Genomic DNA, 13926 nt, shown 5'->3' with positions numbered 1-13926 from the left:
TCCGAAAATCTATTTAAAAATTATGTAAAAAAATTTAGACAATGAAAGTTATTATTTGATAGGCTTTTGCCGAAAATTGTTTGTAAACCACTTTTTGAAAAAACAAACTACTATCGTTCAAATAAATACAATATCTAAAAATATCCTCTTGAACCAATAACTATTGTGTTTTGAATGGATACAATTAACTATATACTCAAAATACGCAGTCTTGTAATATAGTGTGTTAATGGATGTACTATAGTCAGCATGATTTTTAATACAATTAAAAAAGATAATGGATAATTAACAATTTGAAATTAAATATTTCGTGTCTTGTACAAGTCGTTTATGATTGAAAACAATTCAAACACTGTTGTACCAGAGCAACCATGCGTGCATTTGAGATTCAATTAAGGAGTGTTACCATACAATATTATACTGTCGGACAACTGATTGACCTTCGCATAGCAGCAAAATAATAATATAATATATACTCACGACGATACCGAGACGTGTGTTATTTTAGTGGGAGACCGATGATGTAAGTTGTGTAACGCGTGTTATAAAATCGGTTGCAGAAATAAGTCGTAGTGTGTTTCATAGTCATAGTTTTACCTTTTTAGACGTTTCAATATCTATTCGTTTTGTGATTTTAGTGCGATTTTCAAACGGCGTTACATCAAAAAAAAAAAAAAAATCAACAAAATCTGGTATGTAATAGTTTATATACTTTTATAATTTTTACACGTAACTTCTACGTTCTACCTATATATTACGATCACAGGTACACTTCGACGAGTAGGTATTAAAATATATTATCAGGATTAGATGAATGTGGGAATATAATTATGATCTCTGTCGTGCTATTATTTCTGTGGTGAGTGTTCGAATATAAGTGTGTCGTTCAAAGTATTACGAAGAACAATAACAATTTGTTCAAGCAATAGTCACGCATTATCGTTTATCCACCCAAGTCCTCAACTATGTATTTTATAATTTATAATATTAAATATGTATATATATACATGTAATATGTATTATGTGATGATAGTATTATATCCGAACGCGATTCACGAAATTATAAGGATGAATATCAGGATAGTACAATATAGTACAACTATTATTACAGTAGGTATACCTATAGGTACTAGGTATAATATATATATGGCAAATCACGATTAAATTTGTAACATTGTTCAGTGTAATTATTTCGCAGCCACGAAATAGAAACATTACAAAAATTAAAAACACATTTCCCCCTTATATATGTTCGTACCAATGTGAATAAAGGTCTGTAGTATTTAAAATCAAATTAGTAAATGGTTTGTGCGTTTTTCTTTTTAAATTTAATTATGAAAATCGGAAGTAAAATAATATTATTTTAATGATATATTTTATTTTTATTTATGATAAGCTTCTGACATCTGGCTGACAATTGTTTAATGCAATTATTTATGTTAAATAATAATATCAAAACGCCATTTTTTGAAATAGTCTCATCTGCTTATTATAATTATTTATAGGTACATAGAAGTATAAAATTGATCATAGTCCGTTTATCCCATCGAACTATCAAAGTAGCAATAGTGTACCGATACATTTATGCATTTTTGAAAAACAACTTTCTATGTACGTAAAGTGTTATTTTAAAATCTTTTTTTAGTTACTTTAAAATAAGAAATGAATAACGTTATTTAAAAATTATATTTTTTTTACAAAATTATGTGTATTGTATTTACACTAATAAATAATCTTTGATATCTTTTATTTTTTTATTTTCTTAACTATAAATAAGGATATACCAATAACAAGTAATAGCTAATAAGAAAAATATAAAAATAAATATTTCAAACTAACTATAATAAGAAGCATATAATATTATGTATGAATACGTTGAAATAAAACCGAAAATATTAATAATTTGAATTATATAAACTACTGGTTATTACATATTAAAATGTTTATAAAATGCAAAAAAACGTATTTTTATCAATTAATCCTGCTGAAAATTATATGATTTATTAATTAAATTTATTATCATCTGACATCTATTATTATTATGTTTGTTTGCCAAATATACCTTTACCAGTTTTCTACAGCTGACTGTCAAAATATTTTATCAATAATTTTTTATATTATCATTTAATACCACAATTGCAATAGTTAAATATTATTTTCAGGTTTGTAAAAACTTACCGCTTAATTTTCTCGTTTTTTTTTTTTCAGAGAATTTCGAAAAACTTTAAAATAAATGGACATTTTGTTCGTACCTACCTATATAAAATCTTGATTATTTTGAATTTGTTTTGTTATAATATGTAATAATTTATAATATTGTTATTATTTAATATCATATATAGGTCATAGAAGTATGTCGTATAGTATAATTTTAAATATATTTTCTAGTTAAAATAATTTAACAGTTTGTATAAGAGATATATTTTCAAAAAATGTATGTATAAATTATATTTGTTTTGTATAGAATAGAGAATAATTATCTTGAATACTTGGTTTTAAATCTATTCACTTTCCTTGTAACTACTGTCAACAACTCGTTTACCTTGTGAATTATGTATACATTTATTTCGTGAAAATCAACAAATATTTATAATATTAGTGCTGTCAATTGTTTTAATTTTTTACTTTTTTGGGAAATATAACTTAGTTATTAACGCTTGGATGGATTGTTTTTATTCGTTGATTATTAAAAGTAAATACCTACTGAAAAAATCGAATACAAACAATAAATTAATGTCCAACACAGGATGCTCTTTAACGTTGTTTGTATTATTTATTCTTTAGTGACGTACAGATGGTCCCGTGAGAATTTACTAATTTAGAATAGTGGGATAATGGAGTTTCCATTGTCCTACCACTTTAAATTAGTAAATTCTCATGGGGCACACACTACATCCTATTTCATTGATAATATCAGTGTTTACAATTCTGAATGTAACTCATATTAATTTTATGTGATCATTGAGCAGTGATCTTATGAGGTTTTGAAAAAAATTTAAAAGTTCTCGACAGTAAAATTATTCACTAAATTAAAACAAAAAAACTTACAATGACAATGAATATAAATCATTAGGTTATTAGTAATATTTAAAAATGGTGTTATTTTCGGATAAAGTTTAAAGGATATATTTTGTATTTCAAATAATCAAAATATCGTTTTAAGCAATAACGATAATGTTTGTTAATATTATTATAAAAATCACTTTCCTACTCGACTTATCATATTTTTTTAAATAAGTAGTTTAATTAATGAAAGATTTGACTATAAAGATACTCAAGTGATTTATATCACTATAAATTGTGGTTGAATTATAATATTATGTAATATAGATCATAATACATACAAAATATATAAATGTTGACGTTTCAATTATAACCATGCCAAATATATACATATTGAATAAAGCTAATAAAATCAATAAAAAATACACGAATAAACTTATATCAGGTACCTAGGTATCTTATATTTAGGGTATTTAGTTATTTGAATTTTTATTTGTACAAAATTAGTTGTAATGATTGGATAGGTACCTCCACATTACAAAAGTATAAAGTATAAGTTCATTGACAAATTACATGTAATGGAATTCAAACATATCATCGTTAATGCTTTTAAGGGTTTAATGCTTAAAGCCTAAAGGTGTATGGTTTTTTTATATTTTATATAAAATAACGATTTTGCTTAAAGAAATATATTGTGTTGTTAATAAATTACATTGCATAGTGTATAATAATATCCAACACGAGCAATAGATTAGTATAAGTACTAATAAAAAGTACTAAATAAAATACCAATACGCGGGGAAATATTAAAAGTTAATGCTGTTGAATTACTATTTTGTGTTAAAAAATATGTAAACTTTAATTAAAAAAAAACATACGAATCCTAAACCGAATAGGAAGTCATAAATTATTATAACTCATAATATATTTAGCCACAACAATTAATACAGAATATAATGTTACATACATAATATAGTATACCTACATAATTACTTCCGTAAAATCTATATTTTTTTTCATTTCATCCAAATAAAATAATATAAAATGTTTATTGTGCGAGGCAATAATACTCTCGAATTATGGAAAGTTTCTCTTTTGATATCTATTGAGTTTACGAGATACATGTTCTTTATATTTTATTATTATTGTCTATTGATACAATTTTAATATTATATTTAATTATATTATTATGTCGTACGGTCAATATCTATTCAATATCATAGTCAATAATAATAGAATATTTGATGGAGTTATCCGATAACGGAATCGTACTGCTGGGTCGACGCAGAGAAAACGGTCGGAGGTCACCTTTTCCTTTGAGATCGACCGACAGAAAATAACGCGATTCGCGGTTACCCGCTCGCGAGTAACGTGGTAAATACGGTGACTGCGGTCCTCGTTTTATACGCACTCGTGTGCGGGTAACCGCGGTAATTTCCGACGTCGGTCTGTCGGGCTTTTTTCCACGTTTATCGCGGGGCGTTCGATTCTCGACCAAACCGTTTAAGCGCAGTAAATTAATGCGTAGAACGGACAGTGTTCTTCATACTATATACCTACAAATATTTTTTTTTTTATCGAGTTAAGGCTTCAACATCTGAGATCATTAACCTAAAGGTTATTTTTAGTCAGTTTTTTTAGTGTGAGAGAGGGTATGGTTCGGAACATTGTGTACATTATGTGGCGAGGATTTATCCCCGGGTGATCACCCATCCGGTAACACCGGTTGTTGCTTGACCTCAGCACACGTTAGTGATTGAGGCCGACCACAGCGTCACACAAGTCACATAATAATTGTATAATGTATGCATAAAAAATGCTTAAAAAAAATGTGGAAATGCTTTAATTATTGTATGCATCTATACATTACCTATAGGCCTAGAGACAGGGATTTTATGTTTTTACATATTTTTACTGAGAGTATGCAGCTCCAATTGGATAAGTTTTATCGACAATTCATTTACCTATGAACTGATATAAAACGTTTTTAGCGCATAAAAATGAAAAATAAAAGATTATTTTGATGGAATTGTAGAGCATAGAATCTTAGTTATAGTAATCTTAATTTTAAGATAATTAGTGCTAATAATTCCGTACTCTACGGCTATAGCAATAAGTCATAACAGATAGTCTGATGACACTGTTGCACATTTATTAGGTAAAATATTTAATCACCTCATTATTTATATCATAATAGTATTATCGTTTATCAGTCCTAATAAGTTTAAGGACCGTTTCCAAACTTTTCGAACACCTAATATAGGTAAACTTTGTAAAATCCAAGTCTAACCTCGGTTAAATAGTCAATCCGTCCGTCGATTTTAGTGTGTATATCATATAAAATCGAATTCAACAAATGCACAGTTGAAACATAAGAAGGGAATGGCATGAAGAATGTGTGAAAAAACAAAAATGCCATAATATTACTATGTGTAAATTAAAAATTATTATTGATGGACACTATACGGTAAAGCACGATTGAGCATATCTCTTTTTCGCAACACGATTGAGCATAGAATATTTTATGTCGCCACATTCACGTGACCGACATTTTGTAATTTATTATTTTCCCGTGTCATTATACCAAATATTATGATACCAAACGCGAGCCGTGATCTGAGCCCAGCTTTATCGACAATGTTATCGTCGATTTATAAATTAGTTCCGGAGCAATAAAGTTCCGACGTTTCAAACATTTAAAATTGGAGGAAAATATAAAATAATAAATTAAGATATAATTCCAAAATCATTATATCGATTTAATATCAGTGTGCGATCACTCATACTCTATAGTATTCGTACCATATTTTGATTTAATTATATTCATAACTATTATTATTATTATTTTTATTATCAAATATATTTATTAAATGTGACTATATTATTGACTATAAAATCATGTTATTTTTTTTTGATAATATGTTATATTTTGAATTATTATAATTATTTAAATAAATATTTTTGTATAATATAGTTTAAAATGGAAATGGAAACGTTGCTGAGGTTTTTATGCTCAATCGTGAAGGTTTTCTACTGTATTCCGATCTTCTTTGGTACGCCGACGATTTGGCTCAATCGTGTCACAAAAAAAGGTGTTTTATGCTCAATCGTGTCGCAGCCAAACTATAGATGTACTGCGTTTAGAAAAGGAAGGACACACTTGCGTATAGTAACCGCAGTAGGTAACATATATCGTTATACGTTACCATAAGAAACCCGTACAATAGTAATTATTACTCGCTATGTCCAATATACTATTATAGCTACAGTATTACTGCTGTATTAGTGTGTATGGGTATTCGCTGGTAACGTGCGATTTGTCGATTTTATCAATAAAGTCTGCAGTGTATTATTGTTATTTACACCTGTTGTGCGGTACAACTTGTACCTGTATGTTATATAGGTATATAAATGTATATAATACTTGCATTCATTACATTACATAATATTTCACCATATTACATTAAGCCGGTTATATTTAACACGTACCTAGGTAAAAAAAAAATTGTCGGTAACACGTTACCCGCGAGTTGAATTCAAACTATTCAACTATCCTCACGACACGGACACACGGAATACCTATTATAGCGGAAACATGGAAACATTGAGAGTGAGTGGTGCATCAAACGTCGCGATCTTATAATATATTATGTTGGCGGCCCCGGGGCGGGCAAATCTTTTTTTCTACACATTAAACATAAACATACGACAATGTGTTTAGTTATAAGTTATTACTGTTTACTACTATTCCGATTGTCGCTGTTGTTTAGACTTTATTTTAACAAAAAAACATATATTATACAAAGTATATAGTATTGTCCTCCCGGAAATTTAAATGCGGAGGTTCACAGTAATTATGATATATTCGTGTGCTATGAGCCTATGGGTGTTGACAAGTTGCACTTGGTGGTTATTTTCGGTATTTAAAAAATGTATAAGTTACCCTCGGCGAAAATATGTACCAATTGCCCTAAACGTAAAATAGAGCATTGGTACAAAGAGGGAAATATTATCTACACGGGTAATTTTAGACAAATCCATTTTTTTTCGACAAATTACGATCAACTTATTATTATCATTAGAAATATTGTACTTACCCTTTTATACATCCTTTTTGAGCAGGTCACAAACAACAATTCATTAGGTATAATATTGATTTCAGTCGATTTTCAATAATTATTAATCACGGTCAGTTTATATTTCCGGCAAACAGTACCGGAACTAGGCGGGGGGGGGGGGAGCGATCCGAGGTCCATGTCCCGGGCAGCAATCATAGAGGATGCAAATTTCAAATTTTAAACTCGGAAAGCATATAGCATAGGGGTGTACAAATAAATAAATAAATATCGGTACTCGAAAGAGCATCGTAATATTATATTATATGCAAATGAACGTCACATCAGTCGTGATGCGGCCCGCAGACAATATTTTGAACGATGCGTCGACGAGTTACCGCGAAAGGAAGGCAATTCCATACGTACCTATTATGGACGATTATAAATTCTACCGACTGTACCTCTTTTGTATGTAAATTGAACCGGTACGACTTTTTTACACGTGAAAACATGTAAATTCAACTGGTACTAACTTTTGACATGTAAAATAAACGTACACTCGGGCGATATTATAATATATTTGGCCCATCTTATTTTTAAATTCTATGTAAAATACTAAACTGTATTATAATGACGCACATTAATTTCTTTCACTAAAATTAATCAAACCACTTGTTCAACGTCATACCGACATAAACTATCACTTTTGCTGCTTAAATGTTTGATTATTGATTATAATAGTACCTAATACATTAATATTGTTAAGTTGACATTCTACTTTCTAATAAAGCGTAATAAGAAATTTACCGATCTTACCTATTCAATGTTTATTTGAAGTCATTGGCAAAATTATATTTTTGATTTACCCCTCCCCTCCTCTATTATTTTGTGTGAATGCCCATGAGAACATAGGATAGTAAAGAGCACAATTTAATAGATAAAACCTAATCGTGATATAGAATATATTTTGATACCATGGTAATCACAACAACCCGGAAGAGCATTGCATGGAAATCAAAGTAGTTGCGTTAACCCAGAAGTATCAATGTAATTGAAATATTCACGAATCCATTTATCCATCTATATTTTATTACTAAATTTAATCTACCGGAATCGTAGTGTGAAATTTGATGTTAATTAATATTTAGTGGGTTAATTTTCCACTAGGGGCTTAGCCACACCCCAATTGCACGTGGTGTTAAAATAAAAAACTAAAATATTTTTACACCTCGAAATTGTAATTGTGGCACTGCAGCCTGCAGCACATAATATATTATTATATAATAATAAACTTAATTTTATTATTACTCATGAGTAGTTTATCATCTTAAAATAATATAACATTTAGGTATATGACGTATATATATTATATTATACTGTCTATGTTGTATAGTATAAAATCACACAGTCAATGAAAATTTCAAATGTACCACATCTAATCAAATGGAATGACGTGTTAACTCATTTGAAATGGTTTTAGTGATCTTAAAAAGAATTAATTACCGTTAAAATATTGTAACTTTGGCTTCAAATCAAAATCTGTGTTTCCTAATTAGATGAAGTAGTTCATAAATAGATATCTTAGTTTAAAATATTTCCGTTTTTAAAAACAGAATTCGTTGAATGTTTGGCAAATATCCATTTCAATTGTTCAAAATATGAAAAGTCCTTAAAACTGATTTATGTTACAGCTTGAAACCTTAGATTTGAGAGTAAATATAAAATATTAAGATAAATAAAAATTTGGAATAAGTATAATGAACATGTATAAGTTTAATACAATTTTAAGTTGATGTTGTTCTCTGTAAAATAATGTTTGTTTAAAATTATTTATTTTTAGTTTTACATTTCAGTTTTATGAATAGGTGGGTACTTTTTATTTTTTTCTCTCAAATAAATAGAGAAGTAAATTTTATTTCATTACCTAGTAAAAATCATTGTTTGTACGATTATGCATACTCCATATAATTATTTGGAAACTATTAATATAATAATAAAAATAATATTCAGAATGTATTACCTATTTATTGACTATTGTTGCCTCGTTTAAGCGGTGGTAGAAAATACATTACGTGCAGCCATATAGGAATTTCGTGCAGCCATACAGGCATTTAGTGAACCATTCACAAAGGTATTTTGTATAATATAATAATATGTATAGAACGTATATAATATAGAATCTGCAATTAAACGTGTTACTGACCTATCTATTATGTGAAATATTAGCACAGTCGAAATAGGTATAATATGTAATATTTATAAAAAATATTGTAATTGCGTTACAGCCGAGTGATTATGAAATAATATGTACTTACGTTTAAACAGTGCATATTATATAATATATAATATATATATATAGGTACGTAGGTGACTTACCTAGATTTTTAATTTATGATTTCAGTACAATTATAATTATTATTAATTTCAGTATGATTATAGTTTGTCAAGTTGGTATTCATGCAGTGATTCAAAATAGAGGCTGAGCTGGTTGATTTCCCGGGATTTATCAATATTTTTTTTTTTTTTTGGGGGGGGGCGGCAAATTAATAACAGTCTGTTTCAATAATAATTTAAGGGCTCACTGCAATAGCCAGACGATTCCACAATTTGAAACTTTTCAGGGTGGCCATTTCAAAATTCGTTATTCCCGCTGAAAATAATTAACGAAATGTATGAAAACCATAGACAATAGAGGCATGGATAGGCATAGACCTCATACGCAGGTCTATGTGAATAGGACATGACGTGTTAATTTTGCGGTCCAACACAGATAAGAAATCGAGGCCGTTAGATTACTGTGGATAACCAGATAATCGATATAGGTACCTAGGCATAATTTTACGACCTCAGTTCGTATATAATTTCATTCTTCACCGACAAGACGTTATGTCCTATATCCATGTGTTTATTATCAATGACGATGACTGCGGTAGAAATTAATCGGATTTGTGGCGGTTGTACACGGCAATTAATACAAAAGTTAGTTTTATTTCGTGAAACGGTTTTCATGGAAAAGTCAGTTTCGGAAATCGTGCGATTCGTCTGGTTGTCGCGGGAAGCCATTCAAAATGGCTCTGGATACCAGCTACTACCTTATACCAGCTAATTCGGTAAGCAATTTCAGTCCGTCCCGACCACCCGTAACGAGCGTTTCGCGTAGGTTTTCTGCAGTGCGTCAGCGAGTTTCGAGTGTTTTCCGCGTATAGTGTTTCGTAAAGTGTTCAATCGTGTAGCATCGAGAACATATTGGTATCGCGGTCGTTAACTACGCAGTCCGTCACACCAGGTACGGAATAATAATAATGTACAACTACGATATTTTTAAATGCACTTTTCACACGTTATAATAACCGACTATGGTCGAAATGGTATAATACGTATTGTATAACAACACGCCGTTGGTCCGCGAACCGCGTCGGTCCGGGATTATACACAATTATAATTGTAAATCTTTTCTAAGAACGAACGAAAAAGACGGTTTATCCGTAATAACAATATTATTATAAGTAGGCATCACATTTTTTCCGTTCTCCTAGCCGTTGGCAATAATGGAAAAGTGAAAAACGAAAAAACGCGGTGTGTGGTACGACTGCGGCGGTGACTCGCCCGTCCCGTTACCATGTTCAAATATTTCAAACTTTATATAGCTGGTCTAATAGAAAATAATTATTTTCAAGAACACACTCAGCCAACTGCAAAAATGTATTGAATAAAATCATTTAGTTAACTCACTACAATAGTCGTAACGTTTTACGAATAATCAATGCGTTACCCTCTATACCTGGGTTCCTCCGTATACCAGTCGGATAATGTGGATCGCGTTCGACCGGTAAATATTTAATCGGATAAAGGTCGATCGCAATAAAATGTTATCATACCATTATAGGTTGATTGCGTTCATAATCTAGATCCTAGATATTATACTTTTCCAAAAAAGACAATATTGATAAAAATTTAATCAACTGATGGTATTTTTTTACGAAACATTGACATTTTCCCTCTATAGGTATTTTTAAATAAATTATTTTAATATGAAATTATTTTATCTCGGCTCGTGTCTAATTCTGTCTTAAGACAGAATAAATTTCAACTATTCCCATAAATATAATACATTTTTAGATGTATATTTTTTTATCACTGTCTATTTGATACAGTAAAAAGTACTGTTTATGCGTACCTCAGTGCCACCGAGATATTTTTCCGAGATTTTTCAATCGTCAGTTATAATTCGATTGTCATAATATTTATGTAGGTACTCGTATATTATAGTAAACAAATGTATTTAAGATGGTTGTATTGAATACATAGTCTTACAAAAAATGCACGGTCAAATATAAAAAAATTGATATAATATAAGGTTCGATCAACGGAAATTTTAAATTTTAAGTGTATCTCACTGGTTGAAAAAGGTTGAGGACCCCTGATCTATAGGAATATCTAGACTAGAGTAATATCGCTGTACACTTATAAACTGCCGTATGACGCATCATCCCACTATTCTGTTATAATATCATTTTGACGGGACGATATTAATGTTACGATTTTTAGGATGGTAAATAAAACAAAAACAAATGTTTACTTGTAAAATAAATTTTAATCCGATCTTTGGTAGATGGTTTTGTGTTTGTTTTTGTAGAATATCGTTCTAAACTATACACGTCGTGTAGGATATATTTTATATTTAACAATGAACGCCACTATTGTGTCATTATATAATAATATTATAATGCGTTGTTGGTAGGTAGTTACATGTACCTATGGTCATACGTATAGGCGTATAGCTACAGATATTCGTATAGATAGCGAAATAATTTAAAATAAACATTAGGGGTTGCAAAAAAATAGTCAGATTACTATTATTATTTTAATCATCGTAGTATCATTTTGGATTTAACTTTTAGCAACATTCTTTACATTATATAGTTTATAATGTTGACTTTATTGATGTATTTTTCCTGAACAATGTTTGTATACTTAGTATAATAATAAAGTATATATGTGCATCGTGCATATTTTATTATGACTTTAGTGTATTGGGAAGTGTTGATGATAATTATTCATAACATGTACTAATATTAAATAAAAAATATAAAATAAATTCTTGTACAAAAATAGATATTTGACAGTTTAAGTATTTTTAGATTATTAAAATTACAGAAGAGAAATATATGTGTCCTTAATGTATGTGTTTTTCCTGCCATTTTGAATTATGTTATGTCTTAAACTATTACATAGATGTAAGTGAATATTATATTTTTGTATAATATGACGTATTAACTTATAAGATTAATTAATATGTATTGATAAATCAATTATAATATATAAGAATATAAGACCACTAAAAATGGTTAGGTTAAATTCCATGTATAGAAAGATGGCCAATACATTTGTTATTATTTGTGACTTATTTTTTTTTTTAATACCTATAAGCTATTAATTATTTGCTCAAACAGGTTTTTTTGATAATAGTTGAATAAAACATCGAATAAAACGTTATAGATGTATAACGTAAGAATAAATAAACTAGTTAGTATTTATCAGACACCCCCAAGGCCCATATATACGCACTCTTCATTATATATATTTTTTAAACATTAAAGTGTATTTTGACGAGTTTAGGAATATATTATGTACAATAGAATACAAATACAAAAATAACAATACGCCCATGAATAAATAGGGTTGATTTTTTTTGTCCCAAACCCTATTTCTCTTTATGTATACATACAATTGAAGTTTAAATTAAATTCGTTTCAATAATATAAACAAAATAACTTTCTGTTGTTATATACAAACTGTCTAGCAATGCAGTATTTTCTTGTAAAACTGAAGGGTGTAAGTTCCATGAGATGGTACTTTACTTTACATTGCCTATAAGTAATGTTATAAGATTCAAGTGAAAACAAAGTGAAAAAAAATTTGTTTCCTAATAATAGTTTTTTTACTGTGCAAACACTTTTTGTGTTCTTCTATTTAAATTTTAAATATTTTATAAAATTTGTTATCAGATTTTTTTATTGGATAAACATTACAATTAATATACTGTAAGTACTTGCAGTGTACCTTATGATGTTTTTATACAGTTAAAAGCGAGGTTAAAAGTAAAAAAAAATTTTACAGAATATTAATTTTTTTCGCCTCATAATTATTGCATGCTTTCGTGTATCCTAACGTATACAGTGTGTCCCAAAAGTCCCGTATCACCCTTAATATCTCCATGTAAAATCACTATATTTAAACGCGGTTTTTTTTACAGTACTAAGTATGAAAATTCTGATTGAATGGCATAAAATTCATTTATTTTTTTCTTTAAATTCAAAAATTTTCAAAAAAATTTTTTACGCATTTAAGAATTTAGAATTTTTAAGATAGCCATTTTGTTGAGCATATTTTTTAAAACAGTTCAAAAAAAAAAAATACTAAAATTAAATAAAAATTAACCAAGTTAGAGCAAGTTATGTTTTTGAATAATTGTAGTAAAAAAATAAATATTATTATTTCACATTTCAATAATGAATATCTAATTTCATATCTAATAATAATATTTATTTTTTTACTACAATTATTCAAAAACATAACTTGCTCTAACTTGGTTAATTTTTATTTAATTTTAGTATTTTTTTTTTTGAACTGTTTTAAAAAATATGCTCAACAAAATGGCTATCTTAAAAATTTTAAATTCTTAAATGCGTAAAAAATTTTTTTGAAAATTTTTGAATTTAAAGAAAAAAATAAATGAATTGTATGTCATTCAATCAGAATTTTCATACTTAGTACTGTAAAAAAAACCGCGTTTAAATATAGTGATTTTACATGGAGATATTAAGGGTGATACGGGACTTTTGGGACATACTGTATAATATCAACT

At 28.6% G+C, this 13926-nt stretch overlaps 1 protein-coding gene across 2 annotated transcripts in view; it reads left to right on the top strand.

Moving 5' to 3' along the window:
• Positions 1-511: 511 nt before the first annotated feature.
• The window catches only part of LOC132951621 (complexin), a 218629-nt gene continuing 205214 nt past the window's right edge, over positions 512-13926 (top strand). Inside the window, exon 1 of one of the 2 annotated variants that reach the window (XM_061023435.1) lies at positions 512-692. The gene's annotated coding sequence lies outside the window, so the exon portion shown is untranslated. Of the gene's footprint in view, positions 693-10243; positions 10345-13926 lie in introns of those variants that run through there. The other variant, XM_061023436.1, reaches the window with a different exon arrangement.

Source organism: Metopolophium dirhodum, chromosome 9, assembly GCF_019925205.1.
Source record: "Metopolophium dirhodum isolate CAU chromosome 9, ASM1992520v1, whole genome shotgun sequence".
In the NCBI taxonomy this organism is placed as follows: domain Eukaryota; kingdom Metazoa; phylum Arthropoda; class Insecta; order Hemiptera; family Aphididae; genus Metopolophium; species Metopolophium dirhodum.
Note: the sequence above shows the minus strand (reverse complement) of the source record. Positions and strands in the feature narration are given on the sequence as shown.